This window comes from Juglans microcarpa x Juglans regia, chromosome 2D, assembly GCF_004785595.1.
Source record: "Juglans microcarpa x Juglans regia isolate MS1-56 chromosome 2D, Jm3101_v1.0, whole genome shotgun sequence".
Classification (NCBI taxonomy): domain Eukaryota; kingdom Viridiplantae; phylum Streptophyta; class Magnoliopsida; order Fagales; family Juglandaceae; genus Juglans; species Juglans microcarpa x Juglans regia.
In genome coordinates this window covers 27,201,440-27,214,805 of record NC_054596.1, presented here as the reverse complement: position 1 = coordinate 27,214,805, position 13,366 = coordinate 27,201,440, and positions in this window count along the sequence as shown.

The following is a 13,366-nucleotide window of genomic DNA, read 5'->3' as shown; positions in this document are numbered from 1 at the left end:
CCTGCCCCTCGTACATGACAGATTAGATGCAATGCACCTATTGATAGCTAACAGTATGCAATATATCGCAGGGGGAAGTCAATCTTAAGTCAATTATAAGGAAATATTAATAATGGTACCGAAACATAAGATCCCAATTCTTTTGCATAAACCAAAAGAGTCAACATAGTTAATATGAGTTCCTAAAGAACTCCCAAAACACAGGTCCAAATATTTGAAAAATTAAACAGATGATCCTTGCCCAAAAGTGGTCCCATTATATTATCTTGATCTTCAGTGAGACTTGAGCCTCACTCACTTTTCTAAAGTCGGTCCTTGTCCCTATTGTGGGACCTTCTAAATTTTTCTATATCTGCAGTTATCTCATCAATTGCTCTATCAATTGATTCGAGATGATCCAAAATGGAAGGCTTAGACGAGCCTATAACTATCTTAGGCACAATCCTCTCCGGAGGAAGCATTGTCTTCTTGCGTTGGCTAAACGTATCACAACTTCTATCATTCCGAATGAAGAATGATAGTGGGTAAATACAACAATGAGATTTCGAGAAATCATAGTAAGTAAACAAATAACGTGCAACATATATCATAAGCAAATGCAGCAAACTTAACAATGAATGCATGGACATGGACTTGTACATATGCATCTTGACCTTTCAAAGACTTTGTATAAAAACATGATTTGACTTTTGAAAGCCTGTTTTCATCATTTCATACTTATGAGCTCGTAACGTTTCTTGACTTATAACATATCATATCATAGCGTAACGTTGGATACCTCACGGCTTCCCTATGCATTGTGTGTTCCTCGCGTCACCTTATCTATTCATTTTGATGGAAGAGGTCTTGACCAGGTTGATAAAGAAACAGGTTGAATTAGGCAAGATTGTTCCTTTTTCTCATCCAAGAGGCACTCTTGTTATTTCACATCTCCTCTACGCGGATGATATTGTTTTGTTTTCAAATGGAGGAAAGGTGTCCTTTAGGGCAATTTCAAATGTCTTCAAGGTATATGAAGGGTGGTCAGGTTAGGGTGTAAGTAAGAGTAAGTCCTCTAACTATTTCTCTAAACAAATTTCAGCATCTCGGAAAAGAAGCCTGTTTAGAATCTTAGGATTCTCGGAAGGAAACTTTCCTTTTGTGTACTTGGGAGCTCCAATTGTTTCAGGGAGATGATTGGTCAGGCATTTTGATTTTATGATTCAAAAGGTCCGCGTAAGGTTGGAAGTGTAAGACCTAGTGAGGTGAGGCCCAGTCCCGCGATCAAGGCCCAACCTTTCTTGGAGAGCTTGATACAGAGTCGTTTTGGGTGAGCTTTTCTTCTTCATCAATCTCCTTCCCGATTGTTTCTCCCCCCTCTTTCTCTTTTCGGTTTTCTTTGTTTTTCTTTTCTAGCCGTCTCTCACTCACCCATTACCCATCTTTCCCTCCCTCGATTCTTCTCTTCCTTTCGTTTGGTTCTGTTTTGGTGAGTCCAAGTTTCATGCTTGACTATTTCTCCATCTTCTTTTCCCTCACAATCGGTTTTTCTCTCAAAGTCGACGCCCTCTCTCTTACTCCTCTGTTTTTCTGCATTTTTGCTTGGAAATTTTAGGTAATGAGCTACGATTTTTCCCTCACTGATCTCCCCTTTAGATGCTCATTCACTCTCGTTTCTCTCTTGTTCTCTCTTGTCTGCGAAGTGGATAACCTCAGTGTTGAGGGGTTGATGCCGAGCCCTGTCGAGCGAAGGTAAGACCCTCTCTTTGTTTCACCAACGCCACACACACTCTGACTTTGTTCTCCCTTTTCGTCGTCCACTCTCACTCACCTGCGATTTTTTTTTTTGTAGTTAATTCCTAGTGCTGCGTTTTTGGGTGGAAAAGAAAAATTAGACTTGTTGCCGAGAGTCCCTCGAGTCGGTAAGTTTTCTCTTTTCTCTTTTCCTCCCGAAGAAGAATGAATTGTGATTTGTGGTTTTATGCTTTGGAAATAAATAGTAGTGAATCTCGCTGGGTGCCGATTAACATTTAGAAGTGTTGGATTATCTTTTGTGGAGTTGTGAACGGAAAGAAACGTTTAATGTGTAAGGCTGTTTTGGTTAAATTATTGGTGAGTTGTTTTTGAAGAAGATTTATAAAGAGTGGCTGTTGAGTTTGACGTGGCTGTGTGGGAGGAGTTTTGTAGCTGTTCGGGGTTGTTGATGGCTGTTTTGAGTGTTTATATAGACTATTGAATTGACGTGATTTTCTTGTGGGTTATAAGTTGCGGTCTGAGTTGATATTGGTAGTCAAGACTTTTTTTTATGGCTTGTTGTGTGTGACGAAGTGTGTTTGACTTTGGTCTGGTGGATGTATCGGTCAATATTGAAGTTGGTATATGGTATTTTGGGTTGAAGTGTGGGCTGTCCAGATTATTATTTGGCTATTTGAGTTGGGTTATTTTGCTGTAATAAGGGTTGGAATCATGAGTTTTAATTATTTTGGATCAAAGTTGTGTCAATGGCCTTTCAACACTTAGTGTATATTTGTTTTCTATCAATAGGTGATGAGATTATTAGAGGTCGAATTCAAGACATAGATAATACGCTGCAGGAGTTATTAAGACTGAGGTTGATTTTCTGAAAACTTTGCATATTTTGTGATGAAATGAGAACTTGGGAAAAACCAACCTCGGTCACTTATTTGTACTACTCATGAAATCTATATGAAAAAGGAAAAATATTTTCTGACATGCATTGTGTAGACATGAGCTAAATTTTGTCATGCTGTCTCTGAAATCTGAAAAGGAGCGATATTGAGAATCTGAAAAATTGTGCATTGATTTAGAAAGATGCTCTGACTTTTGTTTTTCAGTATGTGAAAATGATCTGATTATGTTTTGGTACTCTGTTTTATTTTGATATAACATCTAAAAACCTTTGGCATGGTATACTGATTTTTGTATCTGACTCTATCTCTGCTTTGCTCTGTTATACTCTGCTCTGTTTGGGTTGGTACCAACTTCTCTGTCTCTGAGTGTACCCACTTTGGAAACAAAGTGGTCTTATTGTGGTCTTTCCTGTGTGTACACTCGGGGCTCCAAGAAGAATAAATGAAAGATTTCACCTCTGTCTTTGCCTGGTTTGGCCACCGGGGTTAGCACAACCCTACCATGGGGGTGAAACATGGTATTTGCTCTATGAGATGTTCTGTTTTGATGTGATGATGATACTCAGTTTATGTTATGCCAAAGTATTACTTGTCTTAAAACCATCGCTTGGTTACTTTTGAAAACATGTTTTGTTTTGCATGATAACTCTGGAAAATATTTTGTTCTGCATGTTGTACTTTGTAAATGCTCATGTTTTGCACACTAGCATATGTCCTCTGCTTACTGAGTTGTTGATAACTTACCCCCTTATCTTCATAATATTTTCAGATGATGTGGAGAGTCTAACTGAGGACCTGGATTAGAATGGTGAGCATGATAAAGCTGAGGAGAGGGTGTTAAAAGAAGGAATTCTGATATCTTTTAGATTTGATGTTTTTTAGATTTAATTATGTTTTTGGGTTTAGTAAGACTTATGAAATTATCAGTTTGGTATGTTATGACTACTGCGAGATTGTGGACCCCTTGGTTTATTACTATTGCAGTAATGACTTTGCGAAGTTTTTAATGTGTTTATTTAGAAGATATGAGATGGATTTTGCTTATGAAGTATTTTGGAGATTCTTTTTTCTTAGATGTGTTGGGAGACATGTTTATAAGTGACAGGTAATAATTCTCCAACCCACCCGGGTATGGGATGTTACAGGAAGGTTGGAAGGCAAAAATGCTATCAAGCGGGGCTAGGCTGTTGCTTATTAAACATGCTATCCAAAGTATGCCAATTCACTTGCTTTCGGTGTTGAACACTTAGAAACATGTCATTAATAAACTTCATTCCATAATGAGCACCTTTTTTTGGGGTAGCATTGATGGCAAGCCAAAGAGGAAATGGTACGCTTGGAGGGAAATGTGCAAACCAGTATCTGAAGGAGGCTTGGGCATCTGGAATTTATATGATGTCCAACAGTCTTTACACATGAAATTGGCCTGAAATTTGCTATCTCAATCATCTCTTTGGGCAGATTTTTTTTCAAAAAAATATGTAGTAGGTAGGCAAATAACAGAAATTGATTCGAATAAAGGAACAGATTTTTGGAGAAAGATTTTGAGATGTATTCCTTTGGTTTTGGAAAAGCCAAGATGGATGGTTAGAGATGGTAAGATCTCATTTTGGAGGGATAACTGGTCGGGTTTGGGTTCTCTGGCTGTTACGCAAGAAATCTCGTAATCGTCGAATCTGTAGTTGGAGGCATGTAAGGATGAAAGAGGATGGAATAAAGAGATGCTTTCCAGGTTGTTGGGTAATGAGCAAGCTGCAGAGATTGTTGAGAGGCTTGGCAGAGTTAAACTAGATGTTGATGCCCTATTTGGCTCCCAAACAATAGCGGTAATTTCTCAACTACTAGTGCACTAGAGTGCATTCATACTCAGGTTCCAGAGTTTGCATGGGCAAAGTGGATTTGGCATTCGGCATTACCAAAGAAAATCTCAGTTACAATGTGGAGAGCTTGGCATAATTGTTTACCAGTTGATGAGGAGGTTCGATGATTGAATATCCCCATGGTATCAAAATGCCACTGTTGTTTAATTGGGCAGGAGGAAAATATTGATCATATATTAGCTAAAGGAGGGCTGGCTGAACAGGTTTGGGCGAGATTTGTTTCAGTAGTTGGACTGCCTTCTTTGCAGGGAAAGCTATGGAGGGAGAGAGTTGAGTTCTTCCATATAGAAGGGTGAAAATGTCTTTTAAGGGGGGTCAACTGATTGGTATCTTGCCTACCATTATTTCTTGGAGATTGTGGTAGAGAAGATGTCGAGAAAGAATGGAGGATAGAAGAATTTCTCTTGATTCAGTAATTGCAGCGATTAAATATTGGCTGGTTTGGGTGGCTTTGAAAGTTAAGGAGTCCAAGAAAATAAGTGCATGCGATGAAACTGTTTTGAGGAATTTGCAAATTCCTTTTACATCTCCGATTAATAACATAGTAAAATTTGTTCAATGGAGGAGACCGGCAGTAGACTTCGTGAAATTAAATATTGATGGTTGCTCTATGGGGAATCCGGGTGAGGCTGGTGCTGGTGGGGTGATACGGAGCTCTAATAGTAAATTATTTGTGGTTTTACTAATTTCCTAGGAGAACAGTCTAATAACGCTACAGAGGTACTAAGCATCTTGCATGGACTTCGAACTGTGAATCTAATGGGGTTTAGAAAGATGGAAATAAAAATGGACTCAAAACTGGTGGTGGATTGGTTGAAGAAGAAACGTTGTAGTTTATGGTATTTGGAGGATTTTTGGAAAGAGATAATGGAGAGATTGGAGGGGATTCAGTTCTCTATTAATCATATTTTTAGAAAATCTAATGCCGTTGTGGATGTTTTAGCAAAAATGGGTGCAAAAGGTTTGAATAAGTTATGGGTCGGTAATGTTGAGATTCCAGCTTCAATCAAAGGTTTAATTAGACTTGACATAGAAAGTGTTCCTTATATTCGTGTTTGTTCATAATGATTCTTGTAATTTTTTTTTCATTGGTTGTCATTGATTATTTTAGGGGAAATAAGTTTTCCGTTGGGTTGATGTTTTTTTGGTTTTTTATTCGTAAGTCCCCAACATTGTTGAACTGTGTATATGATATTCCTTAGCCATAAGTAAGGACTTATTAATAAACTTGGGCGGGAATCACTCATGGACATGTGATCACTCTCTCTTTAATTTAAAAAAAAAAAAGTTCAAAATCAAAGGCTTCAAAAAATTGGGTATTTACAAAAATACCTCTAAACTTTCAAAAATTGTCATTTAGGCGTTAAATTTTCACTAATTGCAAACGAACTCCAAATTTAACCAAACTTCATGGACTTCATATTTTTGGCATTATAAAATCATATGTGCCCTTATATTTTCAAAATTCAAAGTGGAACTTGTCCAATTAGTCCCAACCCGTAGCATGCATCCTAGTTGATGTCTATTTGTATTTTCAACTATTGATCCCTATGAATGCATGCATACGAGATTTTCTTTAATCATTAATGATCACTAGCATCTTTAGGAACATTATGAAGTCTAATTCTTGAATAATCAAGTTCATCCCAATACTTAATCAAAGCTAAGAAATCCTTAATCCCTAATATGCTTAAAACTGATTCAAGCTTGATAATCAAAATAAGATAGATTTAAAACCTATCATGGCATGTTTCTAATCACAAATTTAACCTTCCATAATAATGTTAGGAAAATTTTAGATCATATTAGTTCATGCTTAGGACATGTCATAGCTAAATTTCTAATTAAAAACATTCAATCATTCAAACCTTCCTTTAATTGACCCGGTTTTACATTAAGCATCATAACCTTCTCAAAACTCAACCAAATTTCATAAAAACACTTGGAAACAAAGCTTGACATGCTAGCTAAGATCAAAATTAAGAAAACTTACAAATTTCGTGGTCTTCCAAGCACTCTAGACTGCCTTACACAAGAACACTAAAAAACTTATCAAAACTCACTCGGTTTGCACTCTTTTGATCTCTAAGAGGGGGAAATGCTCTCAAGGCTCAAGATGATGCTTGGAGCTGTGGTGTGGGTGAAATGAGAAGGTGAGGGAAGAATTTATAGGTGGCCAAGGGGTGAGGGATATTGGCTTGGGTGCTTGTCGATTGGGTGAAGTGGGAGATGCTCAAATCTGGAAAATTTTCAGATTTGCTTGCATGAGCTTAGTTCACTTGTGCGGAATGAAATAGTACCCTAAACCACCATCATTTCCTCTCCATAGTAGCTTCAAGGGTCCTATATATGACTCCAGGTCGTGGGGCATCATTTGGATGGCAGAAGATCCCTCAAACCACCCTTGAAAACAGGTGGGTGAAGGTGGTTTTGTGGTGGCAGAAAATCAGTTAGATTTTGGATGTTTTTGGGCAGCAAAAATGAGTCAAAATCCTCTATGATGGTCATGGAACTTCTTGGTGATTGGGTGGAGAAGGAGGTGGCATTAGGTGGTGGTGCAAACCATGGCAGGAGGCTGGTTCAAACTCAATCCAAATGGTTCCTACACAAACTAGACCAAGGTGCACCTAGTTTGGTTCTTTGAGTTGGTTGATTCAACCAATTTCATCCAAGGATCAAACTGAGTTTGGGAGGGTCTCATGAGGTATTTAAGGACCATATTACTCTTGAGGAGAAATCACAAAAATGTTGGGCCCAAGGGCAAAACAGTCCAAGCATTACAAAGGGCAATGCACAAAACCGATTGAAGCATGGTTTGAGCTTGTTATGTCATTTTTCTTAGTGACATGTGGGATGGTTTAGCTAGGATATTAACATGGTCTAATCATGGTTTATGAGAGTATTAATTCAAGAAAAAATTGAATTAAAAAGTTTAAGAAAAGATTGAGCATGACTAAGCTTCAAAGCATGGCTTAAAGTGCACTAACCTCAAGTATGATGGTTAATAGCCTTAGCAAATTTTCAAAACTTAATTTGGGTACTTTGAGTGTGATTTGGGTTTTTGGAAACCAATGGTATGGTATAGTGGGCCTTTGGTCTTTGAATGGTAAAATGAGTCTAAACATGGCTTTGGGCCATATGGGCTTGAAAAGGGCCAAGGATCCAATCTATTCCGAAGGCCTTATGCCTTCCTATACTTGGGTCAAGACTAGCCTTGATTTCCTAAGGGCTTGGCTCAAGGTTTTCTTGGGCTAGACCCATGAATGCACTTGGGTCCTAAACAGTCTAACCAAAATTACTAATGGACTTGCCTCTCTAATTCTTAGCTCATTAACTCTAAGCACCAACATTAATGCTAATCCCACTATCAACCTTAATGAAAGTGATTAACCTATAATTAAAAGCCTAATTTAGAGTACTTAAGGGTTAATTATGCAGGGTGTTACAATCTTGAATCAATTGATAGAGCAATCACCGAGATAATTGAAGATATAGAAAAGTTTAGAAGGTCCCACAGTAGGGACAAGGATCGAGCTTTAGAGAAGCGAGTGAGGCTCGAGTTTCACTTAAGATCGAGACAATATTATGGGACCACTTTTGGTAAAGGATCGTTTGTTTAAGTTTTTAAAATGTTTGGTCCCGTGTTTCGGGAGTTCTTTAGAAACTCATATTAACTATGTTGACTCTTTTGGTTTTATGCAAAAGTATTGGGATCTTATGTTTCAGTACCATGATTAAGATTTCATTATAATTGACTTAAGTTGACTTTCTGCTACGATATACTGCGTATTGTTAGCTATCAGTAGGTGCATTACATCTTATCTGTCATGTACGAGGGGTAGGTAACCCTGGTGTTGCATGTCCCGGCGTTTCAGTTTTCGTTAAATCCCAAGCGGGGGCTGGGGGCGCTACACTAGCCCTATCAATTTCTTTCTCAGAAAACAAATAAAAAAGTGACTAATTGTGGAGGCAAAAGCAAGGGACGGGGGTATAGATGAAGGGTTGAATTGGTAGGTGGGGGAATGACCATTTGATACGAGGTTGTGTAACATACTAAACGTATATTTGGAACATATAAAATTAAATCATTTAGTTATTATTATTATTATTATTATTATTATTATTATTAAGGTTTTATTTATTGAATACTATTATAAATATTTAACCCAAAATCTATATTAATTTTATCGAATGTAAACACTATAGACTGAGTCTCTAGTAAATTACCAAATCCTCTGTAAATGTGGAAAGCGTGTCTAAGTCAATTTTAACTACACCGAAATTCATTGCAAATAAACCACTCTTCACTTCATATCACCCTTTCGTTATCCCTCTACCGATCACACCAAAAATTGGACTTGGTTAATATTTAAGTGGGTTGGTGTTATTTGAATAATTATGTTAACCCAAAAACTTATAAATGACAGAAAATATGAGAAAATTATCTATGTTATTAATTATTAATTTTTATAGTGGAAGTTCATTAGTAACTAATAAAGAGTTTAAATTTATTTTGAATGCTTTAAGTAAAGTAAGTCTATTTTTATGAAATGAGTTTCCACTATTATTTAATATATTTAAATACAATACGATTTTTATGAAGCGAGCCAGCATTCACCTCCACGCTTCTTGCCACACTTTCTACAAACGAGTAGTGGAATGAGCATTTGTCCTCTAGTCATGATGCCCTTTCCTTTGTCTGCTCTAGTCCTCACCCTCTTATTATCTATGTTTCCACTGCCAATGAATGGGCTATCTCTCTTTCTTGTTGAGCTGGTAAAAGTAGTTGAGCCCCCATACATGGCTTCTGCAATAATTGCCACATTAACCATTTCCTAGAAGTCCTTGATTTGAAGATGGTTCACCATGAGGTGAATCCTTGGCTATAAATTGCCTTAAAACTTTAGTGCCTGCATATCCTTTTTGGCAGTCAAATGAGGCGCAAATCCTTCAAGTTCCATGAACTGGATAGCATATTGTTCAACCGTCGCATCTCCTTGCACTAAAGACTCAAATTCTAGTGCCTTCTGTCATATTACCGATTCTGGGAAAAATCGACTTCCTAACCTTGCTTTGGATCCTTTCCTGATTTGAACAATTATGTTTCCTAATTCTCTTGTCAATAGATGTAGTTGCTGACTTTGGATTAGCTCTTGCTGCAACTTCATCGTTTCTAACAGTTGATGAACAGCCTCTGATACATCATACCCTCTAACCATAGAAAAGTGTTGTCCCCCCGATTATCCCCTTCGATTGGATTTCCTGTCAGGCTATTATGAGCCATTTGCTTCGTCCAACGAAAATAGAGTCATGTGTGTCAGACTAAGAATTTAATATAGCTGCTCCACCATTCAAGCTGATAAAAGCACTAGTAGTTCCATTTAATAATTGATTCACACAATCTTGTCTAAAGTGAGTAACACATCTAAAAGGTTCGAAACCACCTTGACCAACAAATAATGCGCATCTACTCACATCCATCCGATCATACTCTTAGCCTGGCTTAATCATATTCGACACGACCAAAATCAGTAAGTCTTTCCTTAAAGCTAGTTGTACTCCCGTTCCTTGATTTGACAAAATAATCCTCTAAGGTTTACACAATCTATAGCCTTGAATCTTATTAGCTCCATCCTCCTTACTTGTGCTCTTACTAAGATGTCACCTTGTATTAAAGGCATGTGGGTCTGATGCCTTCAACTCTTGTGAAGCTTTGTCTCCTAATGTCTCCTAATGTCACCCATTCAAAAAGTAAATTCAATCTAAGCTCCATTTGCTTAAAGCCATAGACCCATAACTTCAGGTTTGGGTACAAGCACTTGTTGTTGCTGATGTCTAGGCACGTCAGTCAGTAGGCGTATTTGTAACACCCGGATCCAACCAAGCTCTATTTTTATCTATTTATTTATTTTTAGTTTATTTATTTTATTATATTTTCTTCAGATATTTTTTTTCCCGCATATTTTATTTTGTTTTCTTTTCTTTCCGTTTTTATTTTTCTTTTCCCCCTAGGTCTTCCTCTCGTCCGCAGCATGCACGCACACACACGGCTTAGCCTTTCATCCTCACACACGTCTCTCTTATCTCTAAGGTTTCACCTCATATATATATATATATATATATATATATATATATAGACACTCAAAGGTTTTTCCCATGCTATTAAAACCACCCAAACACTAGCCGCCACACCACCTTAGAATCACATGCTCAGCGTCCATCCCCTTGGTCTCATGCACTCCCATACCGAGAGTCACCCCACGTAAGCCAGCCCTCCGTCGTCCATACTGCCGCCACCAGTGCACCCCCCTCGTAAGCCTCTGATCAACCAACCCATCTCCACCGTGCACTGACCAAAATTCACGCTGCCCTCCATACAAATCAACGCAACCGTGCATGCATTGCATCTCCACGGATCACAACTCCACCTCGCCGTGCGTCACCTCCACTTGACCATCACTGGTAGTCCAACTCCTCCGCCGTTCACCGCTGCACCACCACCATAGTGTCGAGAACAACCATCTATGGAGTGATCCGAAACTCCTCTATTTTGCGTCTGAAAAACAGAGCAGTCCTTGCTCAGGCCGTTGCACTGAGCTCCTCCGCCAGCCTCTCCCTCTCCTTGTGCCCCTCAATTTTTCAGCCACGTTACACGACGGAAACCACTGCATGTAGCTCCCGATCACTTGTACACCTTATCGCTATCCCACGGTGAGTTCTCTCCCCTTCCGTACGCCATAGTCTCTCTGTCTCTCACTCATACCTTCACTGTGTTTCTTTCTCTCACTCTCCCTCGCTTCCAGTGCTCTGCCGAGATCACCCCCGCTACGTTGCTAAGCCTCTAGCCCCTCGCTGCTGCCGCGTGATTTCCTCTGTGAGTAAGCCCTGCCGTGCATGTTCTGTTGATTTACGTAGGTTTTTGTTTAGTCTTCAAAGAATTAATTGAAATTACCATAATGCCCTCTAATACATGATATATTAATGGGCTTTTAATTTATATTATGTAATACTACACTCTTATATATTTAGGACTACAGAAAATCACTTAAGTATTTTTTTAACATGTTATTAAGTAAAAATTTATTTTAAGAGTAAATAATATTGGAGTAATGTTGTTTTTACACTTTAGATATGATTTTGTCTATTTAAAAATAGTTATGTTTATTTTAAAATATTTTGGGATAATTATATTTTTTAGTATTAAACTTTATAGTTTGTTTTCAATAATAAATAGATCAAACTTTTAAATGTTTTAATCATAGTTATTAAATCAACAGTGACGATTTTAGAAAGTGATTATTTGAATTTTAGGTTTTGAGGAATTTAATAGGCTATTTTAGAAGTGTAGGATTGAATATTGAAATATGAGATTAATTAGAAATTTACGAGAATTATGTGATTATTTTATAAGTGACGATTAATTATTGTTCGACATTTTTTAAGAAAATTCTGAAAATGCTAAGAAGTCCAGGTAAGTGAAGTTCCTATGCTAGACTTTGCATTAAAATAAAATGAATTGAGGTCCTTTTTGAAAAATGTGCATGTTTTGTTATGAAAAGAAATTTGAAACGACTTCAGTTATTTATTCTGCACTACTAATGAGATTCTGTTTAAGAAGAAAGTATTTTCTGTCATGACTGGTATAGACATGAGCTTATTTTTGACATTCTGGTTCTGAACTTTGAAAAAGAGAGCGAATATAAAGATTTGTGCATAAATATTGTAAATATGCTTTGGATCTGTTTTGATTACGAAGATAGTATGATTTTGTTCAGTACTCTGTTTGGATAAAATGTGATCTCTGAAAACCTTTGGCATGACTCTTTGATTCTGAATTTGATTCTGTTTCCGTTCTGTTCAGTACGGCCCTGCCACGGGTTATAATAGTGGATACGGCCCAACCACGGGTAATAATAGTGGATACGGCCCAACCACGGGTTACAATAGTGGATACGGCCCAACCACGAGTAATAATAGTGGATACGGCCCAACCACGGGTTATAATAGTGGATACGGCCCTACCACGGGTTATAGTAGTGGTCTCTGTTTTGAGTGCACACCTTGGTGACAGAGTGATTTATGTTTTGCTTGGTTATCCGCAGATTGGACAACCCTACCACGGGGGTTATACATGACTTCTGTTCTGATATGATGTTCTAATGATGATGATGATCATTTATGCTATGCCAAAAAGGATATTTTTGAATGAAATTATTTCTAAATTTTCGCTCTAATATTTTAATAACATATTTTGCTTCCGCACTCTGAAAATGAAAATGTTTTGTTCTGCATTCTGATTTCTGTAAATGCTCATGTTTACACACTAGTATATGTCTTCTGCTTACTGAGTTGTTGATATCTCACCCCTTATCTCCAATTATTTTTCAGATGATTTTGAAAAATTCAGCTAAGGATCTCAATTATGGAGCATTGGTGAGATGATTATTTTAAGCATGGTGGATTACTCATAGAGGATTTTTGAGAATCGGCTGATTTTATTAAAAGATTTTTGTAGTATTCTGATGTCTTTATATTTTTAGAGTCTGTAAATATATTGAAGAATTGTGAGTTTTAAGTTATAGGGAGTAACTCTTCGATCCCTGCGGGAACGGGGCATTACAGTATTGCTTCAGCTAATCCTCTATCCACTGGGGGGATTCTAATTTTCCTAATTAAGATCTCCCTTAGGGTTCTGAGGTATCCTACCACAAGTCATGTGTCACTTCCTAAAATACACGAGCGTACGTATCGCCACCACGTACAATCCCTTATACTTCAAGAAACTCAAGCCTAATGTTTGGTGCATTTTCTAAGGACATGTGAATTTATAACCCAGAGATGTATTGCTCTGATACC